Here is a 14,542-nt window from a genome sequence, read left to right as displayed (position 1 = left end):
TATATATATATATATATATATATATATATATATATATATATATATATATATATACATATACATATATATATATATATATATATATATATATATATACATATACACATATATATATATATATGTATATATATATATATATATATATATATATATATATATATATATATATATATAACTACTGTAAATTTCCTAAAAAAAAAAAGAAAAATTATGACATTAAGAATATTATTGCATAACATTAAAAACTGTCCAAAGAGAAGGGAAAGAAAACATTCACAGAAGTTCAAGAATAAAAAAGCTACGCAACCACTACCGAAAAGAAAATATCCATTTTCATTTGGTCTCTGTGGATATGGAATTCCTGCGGCACTTAGAGCAGCCGAGTGAACGCTGCTGGACAAAGAACGTCTCAAGAATAACAGCACATCTGCTCTCATTTCTATTCATAGCGATACGGAGGATCATTCCCAGGAAATATAATGCCACACCGAGCTTCAGGTTACTGAGAATTCATGCATATATATATACTATATATATATTATATATATATATATATATATATGTATATATATATATACATGTGCATATAAATATATACATACATACATTCATATATAATTATATATAGTATTCCATTTATTTTTGTATGTATGTATAAATATAAAGATAATATTATATTTTAAGATATAATCTTAGTATGTATGTCTATTCTATATATATATATTATTATATATATAAATATATCTATATATATCATACATACATACACTTCATCAAAATATATAGTATCTATATGTATGCATTTATGTGTGTATGTATATATATATATATATATATATATATATATATATATATGTATGTATATATATATATATATATATATGTATAGTATATATATATATATATATATATATATATATATATATATATATATATATATATATATATATATATATATATATATATATATATATATATTTAGTATTTATGTGTGTCTGTGTGTGAATTTGCTATTTTCCGTCTAACGGAGATGTTGAAGTGTACCATTTACTTCAAGGGTTCACCATCCTTATCATCATCGGCAACAACGCTGTAAATCTAAGGCATCTGAAAATAATACACTCACGTCATTCCTGTGCTTTCACTTCCACAAATCTCCACTAATCTCCAGCGTATCCTGCACTATTCTCCCAGAGGTCGTACTGAGGACATATCCAAACCTCGTCTGTCTCTTTTCCGTCATTGTTCCATGCACATAGTTATGGATCTGCCGTTAATTTTACTTATGGCATCATTTTTCATTGTGTTCTGCCATCTGACTCCTCAGATATTCTTACAACTTTATTTACAAATCGACAAAGTCTTAATGGTATAGCTTCATTGTTTTACATTGCTTATGTTCGTACATCAATAGATATCATATATAACTGATACATATAACCATACTTTCGTTTGCTGTTTCAGTCTATTTGATTTCCAAATCTTATTCAGTCAGTTTTTTATTTGCCTATTTTGGCTTTTCACTGAATTGCAGCTCAGGAGAACCTGTCATGGACATCCTTGTTCCTAAATAGTTGAAAGACTCATCGTCATCAATCCTTCTCTGCCTGGTGTTATTTGATCCCTTTGTGGATATTGCGAGAGGCCGACATTGGACTGAATCAGTTACTGCTCATGTTGCTTGTCAGCTGAGTCGTCGATGGAATCATTCATGATGAGAATGCTCCTGCCAGGGTATTGTTAGTTCATGCAGGCTAGTTCAATTTTTCATGATTATTCGCCTGCCATGTTGGCGATAAGAATTAATCTGTTCTTCTGATGTCGCTCTGTGTCTGTTCATGAGTGTCCGCTTTTCGTATTATATTTTGGGGTTTCATTCCAGGTTTTTGCTGTTGAATGTTGCCGTGTGACTGACTCTTTGTTTAACTCTAACTCTGTGAGGCCTGCGATATACCTTGGATAGTTGGTTTTATACATTTCAATTTGTGGTACTAATATTTATAGATAGCATGCGAGAGTGCTATTGTGAACCCTCGTGTTATTAATTTTCCATTTCCCGCTTACTTTGCCTAGCTCACATATCCGTTGTCCTTCTATACTGATGAATTAGTCTTTGGGGAGCGCGCACTTTATATCATCATTATACCTTTTTTCTTTGCCACATTTTTGCCTAAATCTGTTTTATATAAATTTTGATGAATGATATGTTGAGATACCAAGCTCTTATATTTATATATACTTATATATATGTGTGTGTGTCTATACTTATATACATATAAATATGTATATATATGTATATATGTATATACATATAAATATTAAATGCATAAACTTATACATGCATATATGTATATATATATACATATATGTAGAATTTACTGGTTATTTTTGCCAAATAATATGTAATTTTAACAGCCACAATGCCCTCTTAACATCTTGAATTCTATGCTCTTTTTTGAATACGCTTGTTACTACAAAGCCTTAAGAGATCCAAGTTCAAAGAAATATGAAGAAATCAAGGTGTCCGGTAGTGGAAAATGGTCAGGTCGGCAACGGGACCTCATCATGATTATGATATCGTACATTCGTTTTTCACTATCGAACATCCTAATTTCTTCATATTTCTTTGAACTTGGATCTCTTAAGGCTTCGTAGTGACAATCATATCCAAAAAAGCGCGAGGAAATGTTATTACAATTACGTATATATATATATAGTATACATGTGACTTACTGTCTGGAAAAGAATACTGTCGGAGTAAGACATCACCAGCACCAAAAGAAGTTGGGTTGGGAAGGGGGTGACATGTAAAAATAACTGAAAACGACAGATATCAGTGTCTAATAGATAATTATCTATCAGAGCAGCCAAGCCAATTTTCGAGGTTGCTGAGATGGATAGTAACACTCCTGCTAACCTTTTTAAGTCCAAGTTTAGCCCCGATAGGAAGGGGGGCGGGAAAGGGTGGGAAGGTGGTGACATGTAAAAATAACTGAAAACTACAGATATTAGTGCCTAAACCATAGTTTTTCAAGGTTGCTGAAATGAATAGTGACGTTCCGATGCCCTTTAAGTACAAATTCAGCCCTATAGAAAGGGGATGAGAAGGAGTTGGAAGGGCGTGACATATAAAAATACTGAAAATGAGAGATATTAGTGTCCAATCCACAGTTTTTGAGGTTGCTTAAATGAACAGTGACACTCCGATGCTCTTCAACTCCAAATTCGGCCGCGACAGGAAATGGGGGGAGGCCGGATGAGAAGGGGTGGGAAGGGGTGATATGTAAAAATACCCGAAAACAGCAGATATTAGTGTCTAGTCCATAGTTTTCGAGGTTGTTGAGATAAACAGTGACACTCGATGTTCTTGAAGTCCAAGTTCAGCTCCGATAGGAAGGTGGGGTGGAGAGGGTCGAAATATAAAATATCTAAAATACTGGACGAGTTAACTGAAATAACTATCTTAAACAGAGAGAGAGAGAGAGCGAGAGAGACGAAGAGAGAGAGGGAGAGAATATACAGTGGGTAGTATATGTATATATATATATATATATATATATATATATATATATATATATATATACTATATATATGTATGTATGTATGCATGTATATACGTATATATATATATATATATATATATATATATATATATATATATATATATATATATATACTATATATGTATGTATATATATAGTATATACGTATATATATATATATATATATATATATATATATATATATATATATATGAGGAGAGAGAGACCAGTCTTCATTATATATACCTTCCGTCCCTCTATTTCTGTCTCTGTCTGTCTGTCTGTCCGTCCGTCTGTCTGTCTGTCTCTCTCACTATTACCACATTTTCTCCAACTTTGCTCCGTAAAATGTCCTTTGGCCATCACTGGTAAGTCCAATAACAATTCTATGCTTCCCATCACTAGTTCAATCTTTTCCTCCTGCCATCTGCTGAATCCTAATCATCGTCACCTTTAAACTGTCAGCGGATCCGATTTCTCTCTCTCTCTCTCTCTCTCTCTCGTCTCTCTCTATCTCTCTCTCTCTCTCTCTCTCTCTGAAAATGATCAGTGTCATTATGGACAATCTCATTATCGCTTTCGACTCACAGGGAATATTTCCTTGTCCCATTCAGATACATCTCGTTGTGATTAGAACTCCCACTGCCTTCTCTTCTTTACGTCTCCATGGAGGGATGGAAATGGCTCATCAGTGAGTCTTATTGCGCGTTGTTGTTTTCAATTCAGCAATATTCAACTTCTTACAGAAAAGTCAGCATTCTTTAGCCGTTCTTCTTTACGACGTGAAAATGTTTATGGCTCTTCAACTTCTCTGTTTATGACTCCTAATTTATTCTGGACTCGAAAGTTAGTTGGGATTATGTTTCTGAATTTCGTCGGGGATAATTTGATTCGAATTTATTCAAGAGTTTTTCCAAAATTCCTTCATTTGGCGTTATCATCTCTTGAGCGGACTTTGGATATTCTATAACACTTTGGATATTCTTCATTAAACAGACAAGAAGGCTCCAGTTCGTGCTGGAATCGAGGATTTGTTTTCTGCCTCATTGTAATATCATAAAAAGCTGATTTACTCAACTAAAACACGTCTTTCACAATTAGGGCCTTCTCTTTCGATTGCCTTCTTCTTCTTCGTCGTCTTTTTCTGCTTTATCGGGTTTTTTCTTAATAAGGACATTAATTTGTTCCGTCGCCTTTTACATAAAAGCAGGCTACTCCTCCATTCAGTCATTCCAGTGCCGCATTCATTCTAATTTTAAGCGTCCAGATATTACTTACCCTTCTAACTTCTATCTTGAGGAAATGATACAGGACTAATAAAAGAGTGAATGAGGATCGAAGGTTGATAAAAAAATGAAATATTGTTAATATGAAATGTTAATTCCACGGACAAACAAATGAACGGGAATGTCGAGAGGGAGAAGGGCGAGAAGAACGGGTGATAAAGAGCAACAGTAATTACCGAAAGAGGGAAGAGGAACAAAAAGCCATATGGCGGAATTGCAACATCTAATTGCAACTCTTCCTATCTATCTATCTATCTATTATCTATCTATCTATCTATCTATCTATCTATCTATGGCGTGTTTGTGCAGCTTTAACTCATAGAAACCTCCCCGACCTCCTTTATCAGAAAGTACCATTAATTTCTTTATCAGAATGTACCATGAGGAAGTACCATGCCTTTCTAAATCAGAAAGTACATGAATTTCTTTATCAGAAATGACCATTAATTCCTTTATCAGAATGTACGACGAATTTCATAACCAAAAAGAACCATGAATTTCTTTATAAGAAAGTTTAATTAATTTCTTTATCACAAACTACCATGAATTTCTTTATCAGAAAGTACCATGAATTTCTTTATCAGGAATTACCATGAATTCCTTTATCAGAAAGTACCATGAATTTTTTTCATCAATAAGTACCATGAATTTCTTTATCAGAAAGTACCATGAATTTCTTTATGAGACCGTACCATGAATGTTTTTTATCAGAAAGTACCATGAATTTCTTTATTAGAAATTACCATGAATTTCTTTATCAGAAAGTAACGTGAATTTCTTTATCAGAAAGTACCATGAATTTCCTTTATCGGAAAGTACGATGAATTTCTTTATCAGAAAGTACCATGAATTTCCTTTATCAGAAAGTACCATCAATTACCTTTATAAGAAAATATGATGAATTTCTTTATCAGAAAGTACCATGAATTTCCTTTATCAGAAAGTACCATGAATTTCCTTTATCAGAAAGTACCATCAATTACCTTTATAAGAAAATATGATGAATTTCTTTATCAGAAAGTACCATGAATTTCCTTTATCGGAAAGTACGATGAATTTCTTTATCAGAAAGTACTGTGAATTTCTTTATCAGAAAGTATCATGAATTTCTTTGTCAGAAAGTACTATGAATTTCTTTATTAGAAATTACCATAAATTTCTTTATCAGAAAGCACTGTGAATTTCTTTATCAGAAAGTACGATAAATTTCTTAATAGAAACTATCATAACTTTATCAGAAAGTACCATGAATTTCATTATTAGAAAGCACCATGACTTTCTACACAACTATTTACAATTCTTGCCATTCTCCCAGTTATCTTTTCTCTCTGCCGACTCTCACTCATCTTCGCCATTAACTTGTCGAGATGGATATAATCCCTCTCGGCTATCTGAAGCCTTCGGTCTCCTGTCAACCGCACCAGCGAGAGTCCTTCTCCTGCATGAGGAATCAGCCCCCCTGCAGGAAATTCATGTCCCTCGTCATCAGCTGGGTCTTCCTTCTTCTTCTGCTTCTTCTAGTGAATCCTGATCATCATCGCAATCAATCCGTCAGAGAGAACTATGCAGTTTATGATTTATTCCTCCTCTCGGCCGGGGATCATCATCATCAAGTCTTCGCGAATAATTCGCGTGAAAGGAGAGCAGGATTTTTTCATCGTCGGATATCGTCTCTCCCGTTTGTTCCTGTCTTTTCTCTCCGTTCGTTTCTTCTTCTTCTTCTTCTTCTTCTTCTCTCTTCTTCTTCTTCTTTCTCTTCTTCTTCTTCTTCTTCTTCTTCTCTATTCTTCTTTTCTCTTCTTCTTCTTCTTCTTCTTGTGAATATGTCTTTGGATGCAGAGACCAACACTTGGAAGGGAGAGGGTCTCAAAAGTAACCTAATCTATCCTAGGGCTGAGTCGAGCAAGAATCACAGAGTTAATTGTGACAGAGGTTTTAGGTAAAATGGAAGTATTTGGAAAATCAAACAAATTTTTGCATATAGTTTCTCATAATATTTGGCATTTGTTCCTTAGAAGTAAATTTTGCAAGGCATAAATTTTTAAAAAATCATCATTATTCATAGGCATTTTCAGACTATTTACCATCAATCAAACTCAGAGGGCAAGATTGTCTATAACGTTTGAGTAACCCGACCAAAAAAAAAAAAAAAGGGGTGGGGGGGGGGGGCGAATGAATAGAAATGCAATCATATTTCAAATGCAATATATACCTACCAGTTCTTATCTTCGGTTCTTTCTTGTGTCTGTCGAAGCCTTCCGCTGTGTGTACTGAGGAACGCCTTCCAAACAAGCTGCTCTCCTCGTCAGCAGGTGAATCTTTCCCCTTCTCTGATGAATCCTAATCATCAAGCCCATTAACTTGTCCAGGAAAATGATCCAATTTATAATTCGATTCTCGCTGACTTTGTCGAAATAATTGACCCTTCCCGAGTCGTCATTGAGTCATTGTAGATAATTTACCTGAAAGAAGTGAAGGGTTTCCCTAATGCATTTTACCTCCGGTTTCTTAAGGCGAAGGTTATGTTACCTTGTTTGTTGTATATTCTTGTTCTTATTCTGGGCGAGAGATGCCGGGAAACTTAATCGTGATCAACAGTTTCTTTCGTTTCAACATCAGAAATTTGTTACTCCCTGAGGAAAGTCGTTGATACATCGTTTTTTTCCTTCGCCTGAAAAGGCATCATCTATTCATGTCTTTTTTATTTCCTTCAGAAACTGTTAACAGGAAACTTGAAGAACAAAGGACGAAATGAGGCTTCTTCCCTGGAGACGTTTGACTAGACTTGCTCATCTTTGACGTGAATACTTGAAATTTTATTTGCTAATAATCCTCCCTCCTTGAAAGAAATAGGTCTTCACCGCCGGAGAAATTGATAAAAATCCACTTCTCTGCATGATTAATATTGTCAGAATCACGATACGTGTAAGAGTCAGCATGAGTATTATATTTTTTTACCTGCGAATCCATCTAAGTAGGTTACATCAGACATTAGACTAGTGGCGATGTGGAGAAACAGTTAATCTTGGTAATTACCTCCGCTCTTTCGATTACCGTGATTACTCCGGCACCAAAAGAAAAGGCACATCTTAGATAATGGCTTTATCGAGTGGAATTTGATTTTTAGGGTTTGGAATAATTGGAATTTTCCGTAAGGTAGGTTCGCTTTGACAGTATAAAATTAGCTATTGATTTTCTCGGCTTCTCTTCGCTCTCTGGAATTACAAAGACTATCGACTTAAATTTCGGTTTGCACTTTTTCTCTCTCGCTCTCTCGGCGCCTTTTCCTACTAAGTCTCATCTTTGTCTCGCCTCTTCCTCTATTTTCAATATTGGTAACGAGTAATAAAGCGTAGAGGAAGGAGAAAAAGCAATAGAAAGAGGCAATCATGGCCTGACCTGGGCTGTGGGTTGAGGTAAGGTCGGACTGACATTGAGGCTGCAAAATAGTAATTTTGTTGGAATGAGAAGAACGTTGTAAACATTATATGATCAATATAATGAACAACTGATATTTCGCCGCCTTTTCTTCTATTCTTCTATCTTCATTCTGATCTGCTCTTCTTTCTGTTGCCTCTCTGTGCCTAGTTATTGATGACAATGATAATGGTGATGACTGCTCTTATTCCTGAGCCCCTTCTGGCGTCATCGGGTATTATCTCCGTTCTTTCCTTTCCCCTTTTTCCTCCCCCTCCTCCTCCTCCTCCTCCTCCTCCTCCTCCTCCTCCTCCTCCTCCTCCTCCGAGCGATGCTTGGCTCTCTCTAGGTTTCCTCTAACAGCGTTATTCATTGAACACCGGTATGCTTCATTAACATTACCATTCGCATTGATTTACTGTGATAGCGTTGATGTCTTTGTTATGGTAGTCATTTCTATCAGACAACAGAGTGGAGGGATATTCAGGGGCGCTACAGAGATAGAGAAAATATTATTTCCTTAAAAGTTTTTTTTTTTTTTTGTTTTTTTTTTTTAAGTCTTCGCCTTTTGCTGTTGCTGCTGATAGTATTGGCAAGTGAAATGAATCTTTTGAATTCTTTTAGTTTTTCCTGAGAGTAAAACTTTGGAATCTTCATTATTATTGTTAAGGGAAATGGATGAAGTCGAGGATTTCACGTATCTATAACCTAACTTGCCTTAAAGGGAAGTCTTTCATGTAAGAAGCTTGAAGTATTAGTGGACATTGATCCCATTAATATTTCCATGTGCAATTTTCACCCTGGTGAAATGGAGTCGTTGTGGCAATAGATGTTATTATTGTCATTGTGAAAAGGAAACAACGATGAATATAGAACGAGAGCGTGAACGCTTGCATTTGGCGGAGGATGTCAGACGATATTCAAGAGATAAGTCACGGGTGGCATGACTCCCATCCAGTGATTTTCTTTCCGGTGTACAAAGACAGAAGAATGTTTCCACGCGTTGCAAGATGTCCTCCCTTAGGAACCTTTAGCATTCACTCGATCACACTCGTGTTGACTGAGAGTCTCCTGAGTTCCTTACGATTTTCTAAAGTTTCGTCCTTGGCTTCTGTTATTCCATCTCGTTTTCTCAGGAAGAACAAAAAATCCTTCCATCCCTTCCTTGACATTTCCCTTTCCTTTCTCGACCCTCGGCCGATATTTTCTGCCGCTGATGGTGCCCTGTCTCTTTCGCAGTGATGGAAGCGTCAGTCCAAGATTTGTCACCTTTGACAGCGAATTCTCCTTCAGTCAGGTGTTGAAAATGACGGACCGACTTGTCGCAATAATTATTCTTTCTTGTGGCTCACGGATTCGTAGAATTTGTGGACGAAGAACTGCTATGCGAAACAAAATTCCATTTGTGGGTTTAGGTGCAAAACGAGTGACCTTGCATGAGGGAAAGAGGAGCCTCATCATTATAAGGAACGGATCTTTCGACAGGCGACGGATGAGGGATATAAGGTCTCAGTGAGGGTGAGTTGGTCTCTGATAACGAGCGAGGGGGGGTGAGACGAACGCCCAAAAATGTGAAGCATATCAGGTTGAGGAAAGTCGCCTCGTTGTGGCATTACATTTTATGTGGGAGGACTCTCATAAACACGGTAACATTGCCTTATAAGAGAAAGAAATAACTGGTTCAAAGTTGGTCTATCACTGCAACTCGACAAACTTGTCTTTCACCCGAAGGGCGCCACATTTCCATAAGTGCGGAGGGCGGCTGTAATTGCTTGTCCGAGAGAGAGAGAGAGAGAGAGAGAGAGAGAGAGAGAGACAAAATGCAAAGCAAAAAAAGCAAAAGACAAGTGAAAAAGCAATAAAACCGCGACAAACTTTCCCGGTGTTGGAGAGTTGGTGGTTTCCGTCCACCATCACGTATCGAAAACAAAGAGTCAATCTGCGCTACACAAGTTGAATGAAAATTCAATCAAGGGTTTCCGGGGTCAGTCTGGAAAGAGTTCCCTCCTTGTGTTACCTCTTTTATTTCCCTCACAAATGGGAACATAAGGGACGTTTCCTCAGACGTTAAAGGGATAGAAGACTATTGCTTTGGGTACGAACTAACTCTCTCTCTCTCTCTCTCTCTCTCTCTCTCTCTCTCTCTCTCTCTCTCTCTCTCTCTCGTGGATCTTTCCCTAGTCACCCATTCCTCTTTATATGTCGATTTTCCGCCATAACTCTTGTACCAGAAGTTGTAACGACTCCTTTTTATTATAAAAGTTCCTCTGTATAAAAGGGTGACCTGAGTTTTAATGTAGATGGCAATATAATGCGATCATTCCAATGATCTTGAAAGGTCGTTGAATGAGAGGAGTCTTCACTTCGCCTAAGTTTCTTCGTCTTCTTGTGGTATGTGTCGGTGTTGCGCAGTTCTCCCGTTCCGTTTCGAGGTCATCAGCAATTTGACATTAAATAGATATGGATTTAATTATGGCAAAGAGGAAACGAGGAGTCAGTGAAATGGAAATAAAAAGATCTACAGACAAGACAAAAATGGGGACGTAGGGTAAACAATCATGGGAAATTAGGAAGTTCATTTAATGTAAGCCTAATTCTGCGTTAAGCCCGTGCTTGTCGTTAGAGAGCATTGTCAGGAGGGAACTGGAAAGTCGCAGGTGTAGAGGCTGTGACACTGGATGCTGAAAAATGAGGAACTAAAGGCGGTAGCTACAGTGGTTCAATGACCGTAACATAAAAAGCCACAGGGACATTGTACCTTCATGGAGCTCTAACCAAGGTACCTTCATTCGGCATCATATGTGGTTCTAGAGGTGTGAAAAGCAGCTTATTCCTCGTAGACTGTTGGTAATACACACTCAGTTATTGTGCATGGCTTTCCAGAATATAGACACCCCCCCTCGAGTAGTAGTAGGTCAGCCGAGAGCAGCCGATATGATCCAAAGACCAAAGGAGGCAGAAACCTTTTATGCAACGGAGGAAAGACAAAAAGAAAGGAACTTGACCCACTTCCTTTTCCTGTTATTACAATAAAGTCACCATCCCTGGAGAGGCAGGTCTATCGCCTCCTTCAGGATTAGGAGCAAAACACGTTTATTCCCATTCCTTACCTTTTCTAGTCAGGTTTGACCAGGAGAAGTTCATTACGCTGTGTAGCCCATCGGCTAATGCCTTGAAAATCCGCATTTTCAAGAAATGGTCTTGATAAGTTTTAGGACTTGCTGCAAAAGTTCCTCTTATAGTCTCAGTATGGTTAGGTCTCTTCATTGATTTGTACCCTTGAGCAAGGGCCTCGATTGGCAATAATGCCGGCCAAGTCGAAACTAACCAGCCAGTCTTCTAAAGAGGAACTAGCAAGAAACCCGGACTTCAATAGCGGCATAAGTACAGCGACTGGGTGACAAGAAAGCTCAACCACATAGCTGCAGAACAGGAAAAGGGTTTCCGCTCGCCAGTAGTTCTCGACATTCAGGTGATCCAAAGGATGACTGAAGAGTGACAACCGGGATAAAGTTTCAAACATTCCAGTGACAGATGAAGTCAATAAAAATGGATGTTGTTCGAAGAGTTCGAGGACCTTCCGTTTTTGGAGCTGGCTGAGCCAGGGGAAGTTTTTGACTCTTATTTTGTCTTTCGGCAAAGTCTCATATTGAAGCTTATTCTAAAAACTTTTTTAAAATTAAAAACACGGTTACCCTTTGAATAAAATGGAAAGGTAGAGTAGATGTTAGTTCACCGGATATTAATTTCTATTTTCTTCCGTATCTTATGTGTTAGAAACGATTTCTTGCGAGCTTCACTTTGGGGAATATTGAATATGATTTTAAAGACTGAATTTCTTCCTTGAAACGATGTGAAATCTTTTACATTTGATTCTCCTTTTAAAGAAGAAGAAGAAGAAGAATAAGAATAAGAAGAATAAGAAAAAGAAGAAGAAGACGAAGAAGAAGAAGAAGATTCCAGCTTTGAAATATTTGACTCGAAACAAAAATTTTTCGTCCCCTCCAGTCAGAGGCTGTTTCCTTCATTCCAAACGTTCGTTATTTTTACTTGAAAAAGATGGAACTCAGTCTTTGGCGAAACAATCAATCTTCTTCTTTCGTTTTTTAAAAAGAAAATGAATCTCGAGAAGGAAAACATCATAAGCCATTCTCTCTCTCTCTCTCTCTCTCTCTCTCTCTCTCTCTCTCTCTCTCTCTCTCTCTCTCTCTCTCTCTCGTAAAAAAAACCATTGAGAAAGCTTTGTCCGTCCTCACTGTTTTCTGTCATCCCTCAGATCTTAAAAACTACTGAGGCTAGAGGGCTGCAAATTGATATGATGATCATCCACCCTCCAATCATCAAACATATCCAATTGCAGCCCACTAGCTTCAGTCGTTTGTATCGTATTTGAGATTAAAGTTAGCCATAATTGTGTATCCGGAAACGATATAGGAAAGGCCACCACTGGGCTATGGTTAAAGTTTCATAGGCCGCGGCCCGTACAGCAATATACCGAGACCACAGAAAGATAGCTCTGTTTTCGGTGGCCTTGATTTATATACGATATACAGAAAACTCTATTCCCCAGAAGAAACTTCGGCGCGTTTTTTACTTACTCATTGTTGAAAACAGCAGCCTGCATTAAACGCCCCCACACACTGATGTACCCATTACAGATTTATCGCTTATTTCAGTCTCTTCCTCTCTCACTCATTTTCTAGTTTTTTATTCTCGAGTGCAGATGTGTGTGGGTCAGGTGTACCACAACTGTCCGCTTTATTTCTCGTGTACCATTGAAGGTAATGTTAGTCCTTCCATTATATTCACGTCATTTCACGTGTAGCATCGAAGGTAATATTAGTCCTTGCATTATATTCACGTCATTCCACTGTACCATTGAAGGTCATTTAGCCCTTCCATTATATTCACGTCATTCCATGTGTAGCATTGCAGGTAATATTAGTTTTTCCATCATATTCACGTTATTTCACGTATAGCATCGAAGGTAATATTAATCCTTCCTTTATATTCACGTCATTTCACGTGTAGCATTGGAGGTAATTTAGTCCTTCTATTATATTCATGTCATTTTATAGTCCTTTCATTGTATTCACGTCATTCCACTGTACCATTGAAGATAATTTAGTCCTTCCATTATATTCACGTCATTTCATAGTCCTGCTATTATATTCACGTCATTCCAATGTACCATTGAAGGTAATGTTAGTACTTCGATCATATTCACGTCATTCCACTGTACCATGGAAGGTAATTAAGTCCTTCCATTATATTCACGTCATTCCACGTGTAGCATTGAAGGTAATAGTATTAGTCCTTCCTTTATATTCGCTTACATTTCAGAAGCAGCAAAACCCCAAAATGGGAGAGCGGCCTCGTTCGCAGGAAGTCGAGGAAGGAGCAGAATCTGGAGAAACTTTGAAATGCAATCTTCCTCAGCGGAAGAAAAGGAACGAATTCATTAAATATCTTTCATGAATAAAGTATTGGAAATCGCAGAGTCACTTTCAGTATTATCAAGGATCCGCCTTGATCCCGTAAATAAACAAACAAACACACGCACACAACACACTCCTTGAACTCATTGTTATTGTATTTATTTTATACAGGTTCGGTGCGTCTAACAAATTATAATGTCTTCAGTTAAACTATAAAATAACTTTATTTACCATATACGTTAGAGTGAAAAAAATTGAAAATAATAATTTTAAAATAAAACTATAAGGCGACGAAGTCCCAGGGAGGCCTCCAGCGAAAAAAATTGAAAATAATTCTAATGACTATAAGGTCGACGAAGTCCCTGGGAGGCCTCCAGCGCTGAAATCTTTGACGAAGAAGAAGAAGAAGAAGAAGAAGAATAAGAAGAAAAGAAGAAGAAGAAGAGAAGGATTTCTCCACTTCTTGATGATATTGACCGGACGGAAACTTCTCCTTAACGAATATCCCAGATAAAATCTTTCGGACTTTCTGCGATTTTGCGTCAGGCTTTCATGTTTTGAGAAAGAGCCTTATATATATACGTATATATATATATATATATATATATATATATATATATATATATATATATACTATATATATATATATATGTGTGTGTGTGTGTGTGTGTGTGTGTGTGCGCGCGCATCTGTGTGTGTGGTGTAAGTGTGGATGTTTCAGCGTCGCGCGTATGCACATAGGTGTCCTATACTGTTAACCCCTTCCCTAGAGGCATGTCAATCACGTATGGTATATTTTATCACCGAGAGAACATCGTGATCAAGGCTCTGCTTTGTCTGCAATAATTCCCACCTTCCC

The sequence above is a fragment of the Macrobrachium nipponense genome, chromosome 15 (genome assembly GCF_015104395.2).
Source record: "Macrobrachium nipponense isolate FS-2020 chromosome 15, ASM1510439v2, whole genome shotgun sequence".
NCBI classification, from domain to species: Eukaryota; Metazoa; Arthropoda; class Malacostraca; order Decapoda; family Palaemonidae; genus Macrobrachium; species Macrobrachium nipponense.
Note: the sequence above shows the minus strand (reverse complement) of the source record.